This window comes from Phocoena sinus, chromosome 17 (genome assembly GCF_008692025.1).
Source record: "Phocoena sinus isolate mPhoSin1 chromosome 17, mPhoSin1.pri, whole genome shotgun sequence".
Classification (NCBI taxonomy): Eukaryota; Metazoa; Chordata; class Mammalia; order Artiodactyla; family Phocoenidae; genus Phocoena; species Phocoena sinus.
Window position 1 is genome coordinate 14,326,559 of NC_045779.1, and position 17,715 is coordinate 14,344,273.

Below are 17,715 nucleotides of genomic sequence, written 5' to 3' on the forward strand. Positions count from 1 at the left end.
GTTGTTTTCCATCGTTTTCCAACTGCACAAGTGAAGGCAAGTGCATTTCTGCTCTATCTGTAGTGGTTCTGGTCTTGTTTCTGAGCAATTGGAGCAGATAGATGAATTAAGCACTTGAAGCTTGTGGATGTAGTCGTAGCTCCTGAACCATCATTTTTAAAGGCTCCGTCACCATCTTAGTGATGGTGATGATGACACAAAATGTAATAGATTGCCTGGTCAAATGTCAAACCACTGTATCTGGGTACTGTGGCATTTTCTAAACCAGATTTCTCAGAAATATTTTTCCAGAAGCACAATGAGGAAGTACTATGTCTACCTTGCCCTCATGGACATATTGACAAAAATGCTAAATTCCACAAAAACACCTATGTAACTCCAAATCCTTCTGTCCTATCCAAAAAGGCAGATCACAGTGCCATTTAGACAATGGATCATAGTGTAAGGATAGTGTTTAATTTTTTAAAAAATATGCCATCTGCGAAACTTACTCCCACATTATTCATAAAAAAATCACCTTTGTCTATCACTTATGGTCATTAGATCGTGGCCACATATCTACGGAGAACTGCTGCTATAAACCAGCAGAGAACCTGGTAGCAGAAGAACCAGAACCCTGGAGGTGAATGGATAAGCAATAATGTATGAAATATATCAAGAAAAAAGAGATAGGCTACGAGTGTTTAAGCACCAGTAATATGATCTGAGGGCTATGTGCAGATGTCCTTCATAACACAAATTAATGGCTTCATGAACTGGCATCTAAGAACAGTCTTGATGCAAATAATTTATGCCAAGAGAAAAAAATCACCACTTACTCGTAAGTTCAGCGTAACTGTCATCCTGACGAACAGCCATAACCACCACAACACACTCACATGCACAAACACACACACACACACACACACACACGCACAGCATTTTGAAGCTGCTGAACCCAGATAACTGGATGGAATCAGACATTTTTCCCTGTTTCTTTCAGATACTACAGTTCATTGGGTGAATTTGGCAACGCAAGAAATGATTAGCACTTTGATTATACAACCTTAATATTGGCTGGCAAAAGAAAACAAAAGTAATAGTATCTATGTGATTGTCAAAGACGTATGCCTTGCTGTTACAGAAAGAAAAGAATTCAAAACAATTTTCTGTGTCTCTATGGTCATTTTCTACATGACATCATCAGGTAAAACTGAGAATCAGAGATATGAACACACAGAAAATCCTAGCCTTAAGCTATCTGATTTGAATCTCTGCTTGCTTTCAATTTTAACCTAATCCAAACCCTAAGGGATCAGTTCTTATCTCATAAGGATGACTGTTTAGCATATTATTTGTCACCACCCTCTGTACACATAACTCCCTATTTCATTTAAAGATACCAGGTGCAATATTACCATGGATCCAAATTGGAAATCAGACTCCCAAATGGGATATATTTTCCTTAATGCCGGTGCAAGATTTCCATTATGCTAATGGTACCTTGGGTGCACTTTAGGAAAGAATACAACCCTAAATGTTCATTTATGAAAGCTTTCTTTTCTGAAAAGGAGAGGTTATTTTAATGATATGCATTTTTTTGTACATAGAAAGCATTAAACATTATCATCATCGGTAACTGTTCCATCATTCTGGCAGTCTGGATTAAATAAAACTGTCATTATTGCAATGATACCGCCCTGTTGGCTGTACAGTGTTTGTAGGCTCATTCCTTAGGGATTTGTAAAGAATTTCTGATATATTTGAACATTCGAAACATTTGGGATGCATAGTACTTTTTAAAAAATTTGTTTCAACTTCATGTCTTGCCCTTTTCTTGTCTCAACTCATGTCTTTCTAAAATCAGAAATGTATTTATTTGATGAAATGAGCCCTAAACATGTTTTAATAATTTTCAATAACTCCATAAGGGTAACATCTGGCTGTTTACTTCAAACAGCAAAATCTGGTATTCATAAGAGTTTATAAATAATATATATTTTAGATCAGATGAATTCTCTGTCTGTGAAGTTTTCACTCTGCCACCTACAGCGAATATATCAGCGTGAAAAGTTATTTAACATTCTCTAACCATGAGTAAGTAAATTCTTACTATTTAATGCCAGAATGTAGGTTTCCAAATTGATTTCCACTTTGCATTGCAATTCTCTGGAATTCCACCTCTATTATACTAATGAGTATATTTTTGTACTAAATGGGATCCCCTCATAACTAAAATTACATCCCAGGGTTAAGTAAGAATATAACCCACAAAAACACGGAATCATTGGTTAGTGGTCTAAAACAATTACTTCATTTTCTAAACATCACTACCTTATTTCTGGGAGTGTTTTACCCTTCGTGGAGAAGAAGTTCAACAGGTGTTAATCAAACTCATTTGGATCAATGCTTTTTATCCTTTTCCCTCTAAGTCTATTTGTGTTGAACATCTTTTATGGACATTCCATTGTGCAGGTATATTAATTAAAGCCAGGTGGTAAATGGGTATGTATTTACATCTTTTCAGTAATTGCAAGAGTGAAAAGTCTGACTCAGACCCTTCTGACTGAAATCACTGAAGGCTTCCTACAATGATGGATGCCACGTGAGTTACATGAGACCCCCCCCACCATGGCACTCTGACCAGCCTCGTCCCCACCATCGTCGTCTTCCCTCTCATTCCTGGAACCTGCTTTACCTCCATTTGGCTGCTCTCACTCAGGCAGAAGGAAGAAAATCTATTACACCGATTTCTCTAATGTGAGCACAGGGTATCCCTCCCCCGAAACCTGTTTCCCAGAGATAGAATGTGATCAACAAATATTTGTTGAATGTGCAAACGGGGGTAATACTATCAATCTCACAAGCTGTTGTGTGTATTACACGAGGTACTACGTTTGAAGCATTTAGACTAGTGCCTGGTACACATTGAGCACTTTCTACATGATACCGATTATTAGTATCATCATGGTCAGTAGACCTTTGGGGGCTAATGTGTCCAATGAGAGCATGTCTCGCTCCTTAGCAGAGATACAAACTTTGGAAAGGAGTGGGTTACACTCTAAAGTGGAACTACTTGCTCTTCTGAAAAGCTGACCATTCTCCATTTGGTCTTTGACAGGTGCAAGCACAGGTGCCCCGAGAAAATAGACTCTCCCATGCTGGAGACGAGAGGAGAGAGAAGACTGCAGAGACCCAGGGTAAGAATGGGAGCAACTTAGCAACACGTTCTCACTTGTGCTCTGAACTCCTTGCACTTATTTCTCAATAGTTTTTTTTTTAATGAAATATAGTTGATATATAATGTCATGTTAGTTTTAGGTGAATTATATAGTCAGTTGACATTTGCATACATTATGACATGAGCATCACAATAAGTCTAGTAACCATCTGTCCCCCTACAAAAGTTATTACGACATTATTGACCATATTCCTTATCCTGTTTATTACATGTTGTGGCTTATTCTTTTTAGAACTGGAGATCTGTATCTCTTAATCCCCTTCACTTATTTCCCCTCCCACCCACCTCCCCTCTGGGAACCACCCATCTGTTCTTTCTATGAGTCTGCTGTCACTTCATTTTCTTTGTATGGTTTTTAAGATTCCACACGTAAGTTAGTCGTGAGGTATTTGTGGACAACATGGATGGATCTAGAGAGCATTATGCTAAGTGAGATAAGTCAGAAAGAGAGTCAAGAGTTCCTAACGCCTTCTTCCTCTCTTCCAGAATCAAATGCTGCAGAACTTCAGAGTTCAGTCTCTTGCCCTCCACTGACCCCCAGATATCGACGGTAACGTGGATTTAAATGTCATTGTCATGCTTGTGATCCCCAAATGTATGTCTCCAGCACTGATAGCTATTATCTGAGCTCTGAACAAGCATATCCAGCTATCTATTTTGCGTCTGTGCTTGACTTTCTCACAGAAATTTTAAAATTAATGTGTCCAAATGGAGTTTTAAATTTTTCCTCAAGTTTATCTTGCCCTTAAGCCTTTCTCATTACAGGAAATGAAGCTATCACCCATTCAAGTCCTCAAGCCAGAAACCTGGAAGCTATCATGGATGCTTCTGTAATCATTACCCACATCTCATCTTTCAGCAAATCCCGGCAACTCCACCACCAAAACATATCTTGAATCAACTTTCTTCATTCGGTCCTCGCTGTAATCACCTGAGTTCCCACCATCACCTCTCACCACGGTTACTATATCGGCTTCCTCTCTAGCTCTCTCTAATCCACTCTCCAAACAGTAGCAAAATTCATCTTCCTAGTAAATTGCAGAAGTTTGGTCCCAGAACTCAATTTCGTTGACTGAGCAAAAATAAAAACCAGGGAAGAAAATTATTCTACAGTCTTCTCCTATTGTTTCTAATAACTGGGACCCATCTTCCCGCTGACGGTCCAGTCTAGCAGTGGTACCAGTTTGGAGTCAGAGTCAAAAGGACCTTGGAGAAGGCTATAGGATGGCTCTGACAAATAGCTCAAATTGTGACCCGCCTAGATACCTGCCCATTACACTGTCCAAAGTATAATGACGTATGTCTAGACTATTTACTGAAAGAGGCAGAATTTAATCCCATCCAAGTACTGGGCTTTCACTGGGGTCAAACGTGCTCAGCCATCAGGAACACTCTTGTGTTGGATGATTGTGTGCTTTAGGTAACCCAGAGCTGGGAAACATGCTTCAAGTGTCTCTGTGCACAGCCCAGGGGGACAGGATTAAGTAAAGAGGTCACACCACAGCCATGCAAACCAAACTTAAAGTATAGACCCTCCCTGAATCTCCCTCACACACACAGCAATGCTTTGCCCTGAGAAATCAAGTGATACCACGGGGCACGGGTGGCAGTCCTGACATGCTTCTATAACCACACCTGTGCTTCCGTTCATGGATATGCTTTTTGCAGAATTCACCTTTGAGCCTTTTTATTCCCAGAGGTAATGCGACAGAACTTTAATTGCAATTTTGACGTCAAACCTTCTGGACACGCCCTAAATGAAATGATGCACACGTAAAAGTCATTTTCATCAGCTTCTAAAAGCAGGATGCAAAGTGTCACTAACTTTCGCACTGCAAACTAAACTATCGGTTTTAGGGGAAATTTCTGACCCATTTCTGAATGGCCATCAAACCGATGGGTAGAGTAGTATAGAAGTTGAGTACTCGGCTTCCTGCACATCTGGTGACACAGGACAAGGGAGCTCTGCCTGGGATTCAGGCCAATGCCAGAGCAGTAGAATATGCATGTCTTACCTATGAGGCTTTTGCTCAGTTTTGGTTACTCCACTTCACGGAATAACCCTTCCCTATAGCCTTACTCTTCCTGAAAATGCTTTGTCAGCTCTACCTTTGCTGCACTCCAGAGAAACTCGAGGGACCTCTCATCCATTTCCTAAATCATTAGGAAGGCTGAAGACAAGTCTCAGTTCCTTGCTTGGGGAAGGAACAGGGAATGCTTGAGCACCTAAAGAAGAATCAGGAAGAGAGAGGGATGGCAGGACCGTGCAGTCCATCTATTTTACATATTTATTCTGTTTTATTTATTCAGTAAAACACAAATATTTTCCCCCATTACTATTATGAACTAAATGTTTGTGTATCTCCCAAATTCATATGTTGAAGCGTTAACCCCCAGTGTGATGGTATTTGGAGGTAGGGTTTCTGAGAGGTACTTAGGTTTAAATGAAGTCATGAAGGTGGGGCCCTCATGATGAGATTAGTGTCCTTATAAGAAGAGACACCAGAGCCCATTGTCTCTATCTCTCTCACTATCTCTGTCTCTGTCTCTCTCTTTCTCGCTCCATCAGGTGAGGACATAGAAGGATGGAGGTCATCTGCAAAGCAGGAAAGAAGGCCCACACCAAGAATCAAATCTGCCAGCCCTGCGATCTTGGACTTCCAGCCTCCAGAACTGTGAGAAATAAGTATCTATCTTTTAAACCACCCAGCTTGTTATAACAGCCCAAGCTTAGACAGTATGTTATAAGATTTATCACGTAATTATTAACAGCATTTTAAAATTCTGCTGAGAATATGACTATATTGTGTTTTTTACTTAATCATTTTTCTTTGAGGGAATACATATACCATTTCTAATTTCTCACAAGCATAAGTAACTTGTGATGGTCACTCTTGTCCATAAAGCCCTTCCCATTTATAGTAATGTTTCCTTTGAATTCATTCCCAGAATCTGAATTTCTAGGTCAAAATGTGAGACCTTTAAATCATATTGCCACGTATATACAATGGAATATTACTCGGCCATAAAAAGGAACGAAATTGAGTTATTTGTAATGAGGTGGATGGACCTAGAGTCTGTCATACTGAGTGAAGTAAGTCAGAATGAGAAAAATACAGTATGCTAATGCACATATATGGAATATAAAAAAACGGTACCGATGAACCCAGTGGCAGGGCAGGAATGAAGACGCAGACTTAGAGAATGGACTTGACACAAGGTGGGGAAAGGGAAGCTGGGATGAAGTGAAAGAGTAGCATTGACATATATACAGTACCAACTGTAAAATGGATGGCTAGTGGGAAGCAGCTGCATAGCACAGGGAGATCAACTCGTGAGGCTTTGCAATGACCTAGAGAGGTGGGATAGGAAGGATGGGAGGGAGGCTTAAGAGGGAGGGGATATGGGGATATATGTATACTTATAGCTGATTCACTTTATTGTACAACAGAAACTAACACAACAATGTAAAGCAATTATACTCCAGTGAAGGTATTAAAAATAAAAAATAAATTAAAAAAATAAAAACAATTGATCAACAAATAAAGAAATAAATAAATCATATTGCCAAATTGTTTCCCAAAAGTTGCAAGAATGCATCCTTTCATCAGCAATGTAACAAATGGTCTTTCCATCCACCACCCTTCCCATTATTGCCTTCAAATTTTTAAAAGTAATATGATAGATGAAAAGTGGTACTTAACTTTAATGAATATTTCCTTAATTATCAGTAAACATGAACTTTCTTTAGAGTTTAACTTACAATAACCTAAAAGTAAATCTCACAGCTGTATTTTTATGAGCATTTGTTTGGAAAAAAAAAAAATCAATGCACAATCTAATCAATACAATAAAAGTGTATTCACTCAGAATTATGGAAACACTACTCCAGGGTACAGGGAAGCCTTCTTGGAAGAGGATACACTTGAGGGGTTAGGAGTTAGGCAGATGAAAAGAGTCAGGGTGTAGCAGGAGGAGTATGGCCATTCAGGTCACAGGGAAAGGAACAGGTTAAGACACAGAAGCCATAAATGGGGTAGTTGTGGGTGAGAAACTGCAAGTGATCAGTATTGCTGGAGTAGAGGGAGAAAAGGCTAGAGAGTCTGGCAAAGGCTGGATCAGGGAAAGACAGGTTAAACATTTTTAATTTTACATGATTTTCCTCCCGGTGGTGCTTTGCTTTTCCAGCTGCCTAGACTGCACTTCCAAGCTTTATTCTCCTAACAAATTCTTCTTCCTCCCCTCATGCCCAACTCACATCTCCTCCTGGGTGAAGTGCATCCTAACCTTCTGTTCAGCACTTGCCTGATTCTATCGGGCACCTAGCCAACTCCCCTTCTGGGCTCTTGGGACACACACGGCATTATAATACGCACTGAAATTATCTGTTTAAATTTCCAAAATATACACCTCATAAAAATTAATTAATATAAGCTTACTGGTTCAAAAGAAGTCTGAAATACAGAGCATTGGAAGACATTTTCTACTTTAAAGGCAACGCCTTCAGAAGAAATGAAACCAGGACACTTATTTAAAGAATATAGTAGTCTTTGGCTTCCTCCAAGAAATTATCAATAACTAGTAATGCATCATTTGATTTGGTCATTCTCTGATACACTATGATAACACTAGGTTTTACCTTAGTTTCATTGGCTTAATGTAATATATAAATATTGCAAGACAGAAACTTTATTTGGGTTTAGAACACAGCTGAGGGAAGACTGTCTTTGTATTTATTACATCCTAAATGTTTTGAAAATGAATACTAGTAACTTTAGAGTGGCTCTGTCCAATAGGAATTTCTGCAATGGTAGGAACTGTCTGTATCTGTGCTACCCATCACAGTGGTGGTGTGCCTATTAAGCACTTGAAATGTGGAACCGAATTTTTTATTTTTTTTTTTATTTTTTTTTTGCGGTACACGGGCCTCTCACTGCTGTGGCCTCTCCCGTTGCGGAGCACAGGCTCCGGACGCGCAGGCTCAGCGGCCATGGCTCACGGGCCCAGCCGCTCCGCGGCATGTGGGATCCTCCCGGACCGGGGCACGAACCCGCGTCCCCTGTATCGGCAGGCGGACTCTCAACCACTGCGCCACCAGGGAAGCCTGGAACCGAATTTTTAAATGTGCACACCTGTAATATCCTTTAATTAAATGAATTTTCATCCTTTAAATGAATATTTGTTGAGTACCTACTACATATAAAGCTGTATGCTAGGTTGCAAAGATAAATGGATTTGTTAACAAGAGCTTAACAATCTGATCGGAGGTTATTTAGCTTGTATCTAATAATCACGTGTATGGTTAGCCCATGTAGCACTAGCTGAGAGAGAAGAACATACAACTCTCCCCAGAATGATACACTAAGGCTGCATGGAGGAAGTGGCATCAGGGCTGGGCCCGGAAAGAGAAGCAGGAGTTCAGCCAGCACTGAGAAACTCATTACATTCAGATGTATGAGCATTACTAGGCCAAAAGTTGACTTGTTCAGAGACCACCTGTGTTCCGGACCAATAGTGGAAGATAAATACTAACAGAAGTTGGGAACAGATTAGAGGCTATTGAAGGACAATTCAGTGTTAGGTCCTCATTTTGGTAGAAAATGAGGAAATCTGATAGCTTTTGATCAGTGTGATGACATTACCACATTTGGTCTTTGGAGAGATTCATGTTGGCAATGTTGTGAGGTTGAACTTGGCGGGTGGGGGAGGGCACCGAAGTGACCAGCATTAAAACATGTACACAGTTGGGCTTCCCTGGTGGCACAGTGGTTGAGAATCTGCCTGCTAACGCAGGGGATACGGGTTCGAACCCTGGTCTGGGAGGATCCCACATGCCGCGGAGCAACTAGGTCCGTGCGCCACAACTACTGAGCCTGCGCGTCTGGAGCCTGTGCTCCGCAACAAAAGAGGCCATGACAGTGAGAGGCCCGTGCACCGCGATGAAGAGTGGCCCCCGCTTGCCACAACTAGAGAAAGCCCTCGCACAGAAACGAAGACCCAACACAGCCAAAAATAAAAATAAATTAATTAAAAGAAGGCTCAACATTAAAAAAAAAAATGTACACAGTAATCTAGGCATACAATAATGAGGCTCAAGTGTAACAAAGGGATTGAAAATTAGTTCATAGGTTAAAAAAAAAAACCTCTAAGAAAGCCATTAAGGAACTTTGCTATATAACTTGTAAACCACTACTATTATCATTCTTTCCTGTGATACTTTTTCCTCCCTCAGTTCTCTAATCATGTGATCATACAGTCTTAGATTATGCCAGAAGCTTTCAACTAATGCCAGAAAATGACCCATTTCTCATTAGAATCCTAAGAGGAGAGCTATGAAGCCATTCAGTTTCCTCCCAATGGGTTTGTTCTCATCCTAAAGTTGTCCCAAGATACCAGTTAAAGAGTAGTCTCAGGAAAAAATAGATCAAAACACATTTGGTTATTTTATTATATTTGCAAGCCATTGCATTTTAAAAGTGTAGGTTAGATTATACTAAGAAGACTTTTGCATCTGCAAAAAAAAACACGAAGTCTCCATCAGTTCACTGCCTGATGAGAACAGATCTTTCCAGAAGCTTGTGCTTCCATCTGGAGCCCTTTGAATGAACTTCAATCAAACCAATTTTTTTTTCTAACTTACTCCCCAAGATATACAACAGAGGATTTTTTTAAAGTGAAGTATGATATGCATACATAAAAGTGTACGTATCACAACCATACAGCTTGCTGAAGTTTTCTAAGCTGAACACACCTGCGTCACAGCACCCAGATCAAGAAACAGAGCGTGACCATACGGCCAAGCCCTCCTCGTGCTTTCATACAGTCCCCACCTTCCCCTCCAAGGAAAACTACCCTCTTGACCATGTTAGTTTTACCCACCTTTGCACAGTCAATGGAATCAAACAACATGGAATTTTAAATAAGACCTCTCACTCTATAGTTTGTGAAATTCACCCATTTTGCTACCTAGAGTTATAGGTCACTTATTCTCGTTGCTGTATAGTATCTCATTGTGCAAATATGCCATAATTGTATTAGTGCATTGATGTATAGTGGATGTTAGCAAACCATGGCCCTCTGGCCAGCTGCCTATTTTTGTAAATAAAGCTTTATTAGATCACAGCCTTGTCCATTCATGTACATACCATCTATGGCTGCTTTCGTCCTACAATGGCAGAGTTCAAGGAGTTGCAACAGAAACTCCTAAACTTAAAATACAGCCCATAAACCTAAAATATTTACCATCTGGCTCTTTACAGAAAAAGTCTACCAGCCCCTACTTAGAGTGTTCTATTGTGTGACTATGCCACATTCTTTCAGTATTTCCGGTTTTGAACTATTACAAATATTGCACCTATGAAGATTCTAGCTCATGGCTTTTGGTGGGCATGTGTAGAGTGGAATTACTGTGTCACAGGGTATGCATGTGTTTGGCTTTAGCAGACACGACACTGCCAAACAGCTTTCCAAAGTGCTTTTACCAATTTACCCACTCGCTAGTAATACATAAGTTCCAGTTTCTCTCATTCTAGGTCCACCCACTGGCAACATATAAGTTCCAGTGTCTTTGCCTATACTTTGCAAAGCTCTTCCATCTTCTTAATTTTAGCCATCTAGTGGGTGTGCAGTGATATCTCATTGTGTGCTTACTTTACATTTCACTGGTTACTAATGAAGTTCCGCTTCTTTTCTAATGTTTATTGGCTATTAGGATATCCTCTTCTGTGAAATTTACATTGAAATTGTAATCATTTTTTTGATGGCCTGACCACCCTTTTTCTCGCTTATTTGGAGGCATTCTTTTTACATCCTAGAAATGAATCCTTCGTTGGACACATGTGTTGTGAAGACCTCTCCCATTCTATGGTTTGCCTTTCACCCTCTTAATGGTATATTAGTGTTTCTCATGTTTAAGAAGTATTTTCCTATTCTAAAGGCAAGAAGGTGTTTTCCTCTGCAAAGCCTGATAGTTTATTACCCACATTTGTACTTTTAATCCATCTGGAACTGATTCCATGTGTGTGACATGAGGTAGAGACCCCGGATACATTTTTTTCCATATGAATATCCAGTTACTCAGAAAATAAAATCTACTTGTCAATTTGTATACGCACACACACACATACAAATCTACCAACATTTCAACTAGGAATACATTGAATTACAGATAAATTTGGGGAGGGCAGATATCTTTATAATTACAGAGAGCATGTTAAGCTGCTTTGACTAAGACCAAGGAAGCCTGTATTTATTCAATTTTTATTCATTCATTCACTCAGAAAATATTTATAGAGTATCTATTAGTTACATGGCAAGTTGGAAGTTTCAGAGGTTTGAGAAAAATTAAGAAAATTGAGAATAATCACAATAGAACACCTAGGAGAAATTAGTAGGGAAGCTGAGAATTTTCTTGAGGCACCAATAGAAGTAGGACACCATGTGACTACAGAGATCAAAACCTAAATAGTGTATCTTTGGTGCTCAGTTACGAAGATAGGCTCATCCTGGGTAGGAGTTTTGCCAGCAAAATGCTACCATACACAATAGAGTAAGGGATTGGAGGATACTGGCTAAAAAGCGGTTGAAATTATAGACCATGAAGTCCAACCTGGATGGGAAATGAAGGCATGAGTGATAGACATAGAGACAGTGGGGTGCAGGAGGTCTTGAGGCCTGAGAACATGCACCGTGAGTGGGTGTAGCTAAAGGAAATAGCCGGAGTGGCCTGAAAGAGGGATGTTTGAAGTTGATTTCCACGGTGTGCAGTTCCCGGAAATGGGACATCCCAAAGTATGGAAATGGAGTTAAAGCAAAGGTAACTGAAGATGAATAGGCCAAGGGTAGGAGAAGCTAGGAGATGGAGGTGGCAGGGACTCAAAACGCTGCAAAGACCCAGGGCAGGGCGCAAGATGGTGAGCCAGATGCCAACACATTAAACAAATAGAGGAAGTGACCTACAGATTGATAGATGGCGGTGGGGCATAAGGAAGGGCGGGGCTCAGAGCAGTGGTTTCCCAGGACGTTTGAGGAGTGAGAATCTGCTGGAGAATGGGGAGGTGAGGGGCCCCTGGCACCCCCTTGACACTGCCACATGTAGGACAAGCAGCCCTGAGCAGAGAGAGAGGGGGCACTTCCTGCAAGAGTGAGCTCAGCTATGGGAAGGAGAAAACAAGAGCATGAAGAGAAAAGTTTGAGGATGTGAGGGACTGTGTTCCCCATTGGAAAAATGTTCCAGGGGACGCGGTAGAGAGACTGTTGAGGAAGACGGGAAGGGGCTAGTGCATCATCAGAACCACCCATGGCCTTGAACAGAAAAAGTCCGTGCTCATCACTTTGCCCTAATGTTCCGGTTAGAATTGGTTCTGAAGCTGTTCTGCTGCCATTCACATCTGCTTCACAGTCCACAACGGGAACCCACTTTATTTTATTTGAACTTCTAAATAAGACATAAGCGTATTACACAGATAGAACATTTTTGAAATACCATAAATGGCATTTTTCAATATTTGCACCTTGTGAAAAAGAACCAGTTTACAGGTGATGTTTATGATACCCATGTAAACAGAAGTCATTATTACCTTGGGACTCTCTCAATTCTCATGCACCTGTTTTATTCTGCTATATATAAGACATTTGTTTTTTCACAGCTATATTTTAAAGAAAATCCATCAATTGGTGTGTCTACTTAAAAGTAGTTTTGCCAGTAATGATCCTAACTGCTGGGTTTCGTTAGACGTCCTTAAGGAGTGCCAAGTCTCTGAGAAGTCATTCAGAGACCTGTTGTTACTTTGAACCACACATTTAAAATAATTGAAGAAGTAGGAATTAGGACTTTTCAGAGTCCTTTATATATTAAGGATTAGATTTTCCCTGAGAAAATTAAAAGAAACTAAAACTGTCTTGCATAGAAGAATAAGTTTGACGGTGACTCAGAAAGGAAGTAGAGTTAAACAAATCAAATTTTATCAACCATGAGAAAGATCTGTAACAGCCTCATGTGTATCTTTGTGCTTGCTTTTTCTTGTTATAGGGCTAACCCTTCCCTTTTCCTTAATATACTGTAAGAATAATAATAGTGTTTAGAAGGCTTTCTTTCTTCCTAAAAATGGAGAGAGAAAACTCAAGAGTTCACAATGAGAGATTTCCGGGCTTATCACTACTATCTTCATTAAAAAAATCAATCAATCAATACATTTGAAACATACATTCTTTGTTATGGTCCTGGGTTTTCTGTATTATGAACCAGAATAAGTGCAGAAAGTTTTTATTTTATTTTGGTTTTCGACATTGGCTATAAAGTCAGGAAAAGCAACACAAGCATCTATTATGTGAGGCGCAATTATCTGTGCCACATATTAGCTTTGTATTTTTTTTCCCTTCACTGAAAAAAATAACAAACTCTGCATGCTGGTGGGTGTGCCCACCACGCTCGAGTGGGAGGAGGGGCCGCGAGGGAGAGAATGAGCTTTCATTAGTCACCCTCTTTTTTGTTTTCCTACAGGCTGGTCCTGACTATTACTTCTTTCTTTGTGCCTTATCTGTGGGCGAAATAATCCTCTGGAAAAACGAAGGGTAGCTTGACCTCTCATTTGTCTCTGTCTGGAGTCCACTGTCACCAGACTGATGAAATGTATGGAGAAGGGTCCATCAGCACAGCTCCGTTGATTCTAAGTTCGCTGTCTGACTTGTTTCGTTTGGGGAGTATAGACTTTCTTTCTGTTAAGTGAACAAATTATTTTCTTTCGGTCCAGCTCAGGCTATGGAATGATTAGTGCCCCTGAAGAGTAAATTAGATTCTGATGACTGTGGTAACACAGAAGTTTGAAAGTCAACGGAGCTGTTAAAATTAGACTTTCTTTTGAAATGTCATTTTGTGTGCCAGAGCAAACTGCTCATGACAGCTCTGAGAAACAGAACTGGATTGATAAGTCTCCAATTAGATCTATCCAGATCGAGGGGAAAAGCTAGCTCTGACATGGACAGACCAGACAGCTAGTTCACGGAGACAATCAAAGCTGGCCTTTGACTGGAACGCATGAAGCATACTTTGCCAGCAATTTGAATTTTTTCTGACGTCCGCTTTGCTTTTCTCCAAAGCAAACAGGCATTTTGTCTGTTGATAACCTACATCATTTCCCAATATTTTCCTTCCCCTTAGACTGTAAACCATGAACAGCTGTGAGCTCACACAGACAATAGAGGAAATTAAACGTGCAAAAGTATTTGTTGTCTCAGAATATGTTCATCAGAACTTTCTTTCTTAGGCGACATTTGATAACAGTGGAGATTGTGCTGAAATGGTCGAGGGAAGAATCTAGCAGTTGGTGGTGATCTTACCTTGATAGCTTATGGGGGTAAGAGGTGAGGAAAAAATATAAGCACAGTACAAAATGACATGAACAAGCTCTAATAATTGAAGTGAGAAAAAATTGAATAATTGGAATGAGAAAAATAATACATACAATATGTTATTCTTTACAAAGGTGAAAGAGTCCATAAAAAGATATGATCCTAATCTGGATTATACATATATAGAAACTGCCTGCCCTCACCAGGCACAATAATGACTGCTTGCATGAGTTACCTCACAACAGGAGGTCCCGATAAGGAACATGGCACTAACTCGCCGGAAGAACTTGCGAGGGGCCAAAAGGAGGGAGGAGACACCAGCCCATAGTATGTCCTGTCAACCTCCCAGAAACCTTCTCACTTGCATCCGTCTTGGCTGAGAGATGCGCGCACCACCAGGAAGGACCCTGAGTCAGACCAAATATGGGCACAAGCAAGATGATTGGCCAGAAACAACCCAGAAACTAACCCCATTACCGTAAACCCTGAGACTGCGAGCCATGTGGCAGAGCAGTTCTCCTGGGTTCCCTTACCCTGCTGCTCTCTACCTGGGTGCCCTTTCGCAATAAAGCCTTTTGCTTTGTCAGTACATGTGTCTCCTGAGACAATTCATTTCTGAGTGTTAGACAAGAGTCCGCTCTCAGGCCCTGAAAGGGGTCTCCCTTCCTACATGTCCACACCAAATGACAACAGTGGCTAGATCATGGTAGATTTTAAATTTTTATGTATTTTTCAATTTTACAACACAGTTAACAACATAACCAGCACCAATTACTTTGTAGCTTATGACTGGGGAGGGGCCAGTCACCACATACTGAAATTGAACAGGACCCTGTGGGGCTCCCAGGTACAAATCCTTTCCGTGTCCCTGTGTCTTGTTTGTAGGAAATAGGCTTCATTCTGTCTCCTAGACCTTCCTGAATAGCAAAGAGCAGATTCAAACAGTTACTAATCAGGGAAGGGAGGGAATGCAGAAACAAAGGAGGAGCAGTCAAGGAACAATAGTGCAGCAACTAGAGCAGGATCCTGGCTCCTCCTCAAGGGATGTACATAACCATATATCTCTGAGTTCTTGTGCAGGAGCTAAAGCCTCCACCCAGGACTGCAACTTCAGGCTGAGCACAACATTCCAGGTGCACTGCCCTGCTACCTCGCCACCAACCTATCAGAAGACAGCCACACACCCTGTAGCACTCACCGCAGATTTTGCCTATGAAAACTTCTTCCTGAAAACCATCAGGGAGTTCCAGGTTTTGAGCATGAGCCACCTGTTCTCCTTGCTTGGCTCTGCAATAAACCTGGCTCTGCTCTAAACTACAATGCTTCAGTTTGTTTGGCCTCACTGTTGTGTTTGGTTATACTTTTTCACCTGCAAAATGGGAGAAAGAAATATTTCATTGAACTGTGAAGACGGAGTGAGGTTGTGTTCATGAGATAAATAGTTATTCAGCAGTATTTTAGGGAGTCTTGGGGGAGCAGATGGAAGTGGAAAAGGGACGAGCTGACAGAGAAGGACAAAATGCCAGAGAAGAGAAGGATATAGCTTGAAATCTGATTAAAGTAAGTGTGGGACATGGGAAAGTTAGATGGGAGAAGGGCTGGAGAGTTTCCTCCAGGTGATGCTGCCATATCTCCTGCTGCCACATTCCCTGAGGACCACAGAACTCTTCTAATTTCTTACTACAGGGGCCAGTGAATTCAGTGGCTGCCCACAGTCACATCTTTCAGCATGCCCTCTGGTCACTGAAGTCCACTCCTCCATTACCCATCCAATGACAAGCTCAGGAAAGTCAGAGAGCACCCCAGCCCTTGCCTTGCCCTTCCCCTGTGTCCCTCATTCTTTCATCATCTGTAGATTTCTATATTTGTGCCTTCAACCTCAATCTGCCCATCCATGGACATAGACATGCCTCCCCTCATCTGTCTCCTTATTTTTTTTTTTTTTTGCAGTACGTGGGCCTCTCACTGTTGTGGCCTCTCCCTTTGCGGAGCACAGTCTCCAGACGCGCAGGCTCAGTGGCCATGGCTCACGGGCCCAGTCGCTCTGCGGCATGTGGGATTTTCCCGGACCGGGGCACGAACCCGTGTCCCCTGCATCGGCAGGCGGATTCTCAACCACTGCACCACCAGGGAAGCCCTCATCTGTCTTCTTGAGTAAGGATTCTCCACATCCTATTCATGGCATGTCACCCCGGGCAGTGCCATCACTCATATCCCCTCCAACAAACCAGAGTGACATCTGGGCAACACTGGCTTAAATAACACTCTAGCACTTGAAACAGATTAAAATTCCCATTTGTCTGTTACTTTAAAATATGAAGGTTTTCTCTACATTGCATCTCCTTGTTTTGATAGAGCACTTAGATACAGCCAGAGTTGTTATTAAAAGTCTTACAGAAGCAGTTTAATAATTACTATTTTTGGTAGCATGTGGAAGAAAAGGAAAATGAGACATGAAAGATAAAATCCATACAAATACATTTGCTCTATAATTTACTTTCCCTGAATTATTACTAGCTAAGATGTCTCTTACGTAAGCTCTTTCACAAACACATTTATGAATAATAACAGACAATTTTAATATTCTGAATACATGTTTGTTCGTGCCCCCATCTTCTCGAAGATATATTTTTTATTTTGGTTTTAGTATGTATTTATGACAGTATGTATGACAGTGACTCTATTGCCAAGTACAAGATTTACAATAACTCTAAATTTAAAAATATCTTAAAAGTGTATTGATTGTTTTCAAATGTGGAAAGACATTTTTACATTAACTTGAGGAAAATAGATTTAGTTGATTTAAAACTTTAAAATGAGAATAAAAACAAAAATCAGTAGCAGTTTATGTCTTTTAAACACAGTTCCATGAGTCTGCATTTCCAGGAAGCAATTTTCTCTTTGGTTACCGCTGCAAAAGAATAAAACATTCTGTCATAAAAATATTGCACTTTGTGTGTTCCTTGGGCAATTAGTGGAGTCATTGCCTAAGAGAAGAGAAGACCAGAATTCTCTTAAAAGTTCAGGGTTGGCTCACTAAATGTTTATGGCTGGGCCATTCTCCTGTGTACTTCTCTTAGGAAAAGAGAAACTCTTATACTCATCTCATTCATTTCTACTTTCTCAAAACTCAGCCATTATGACAT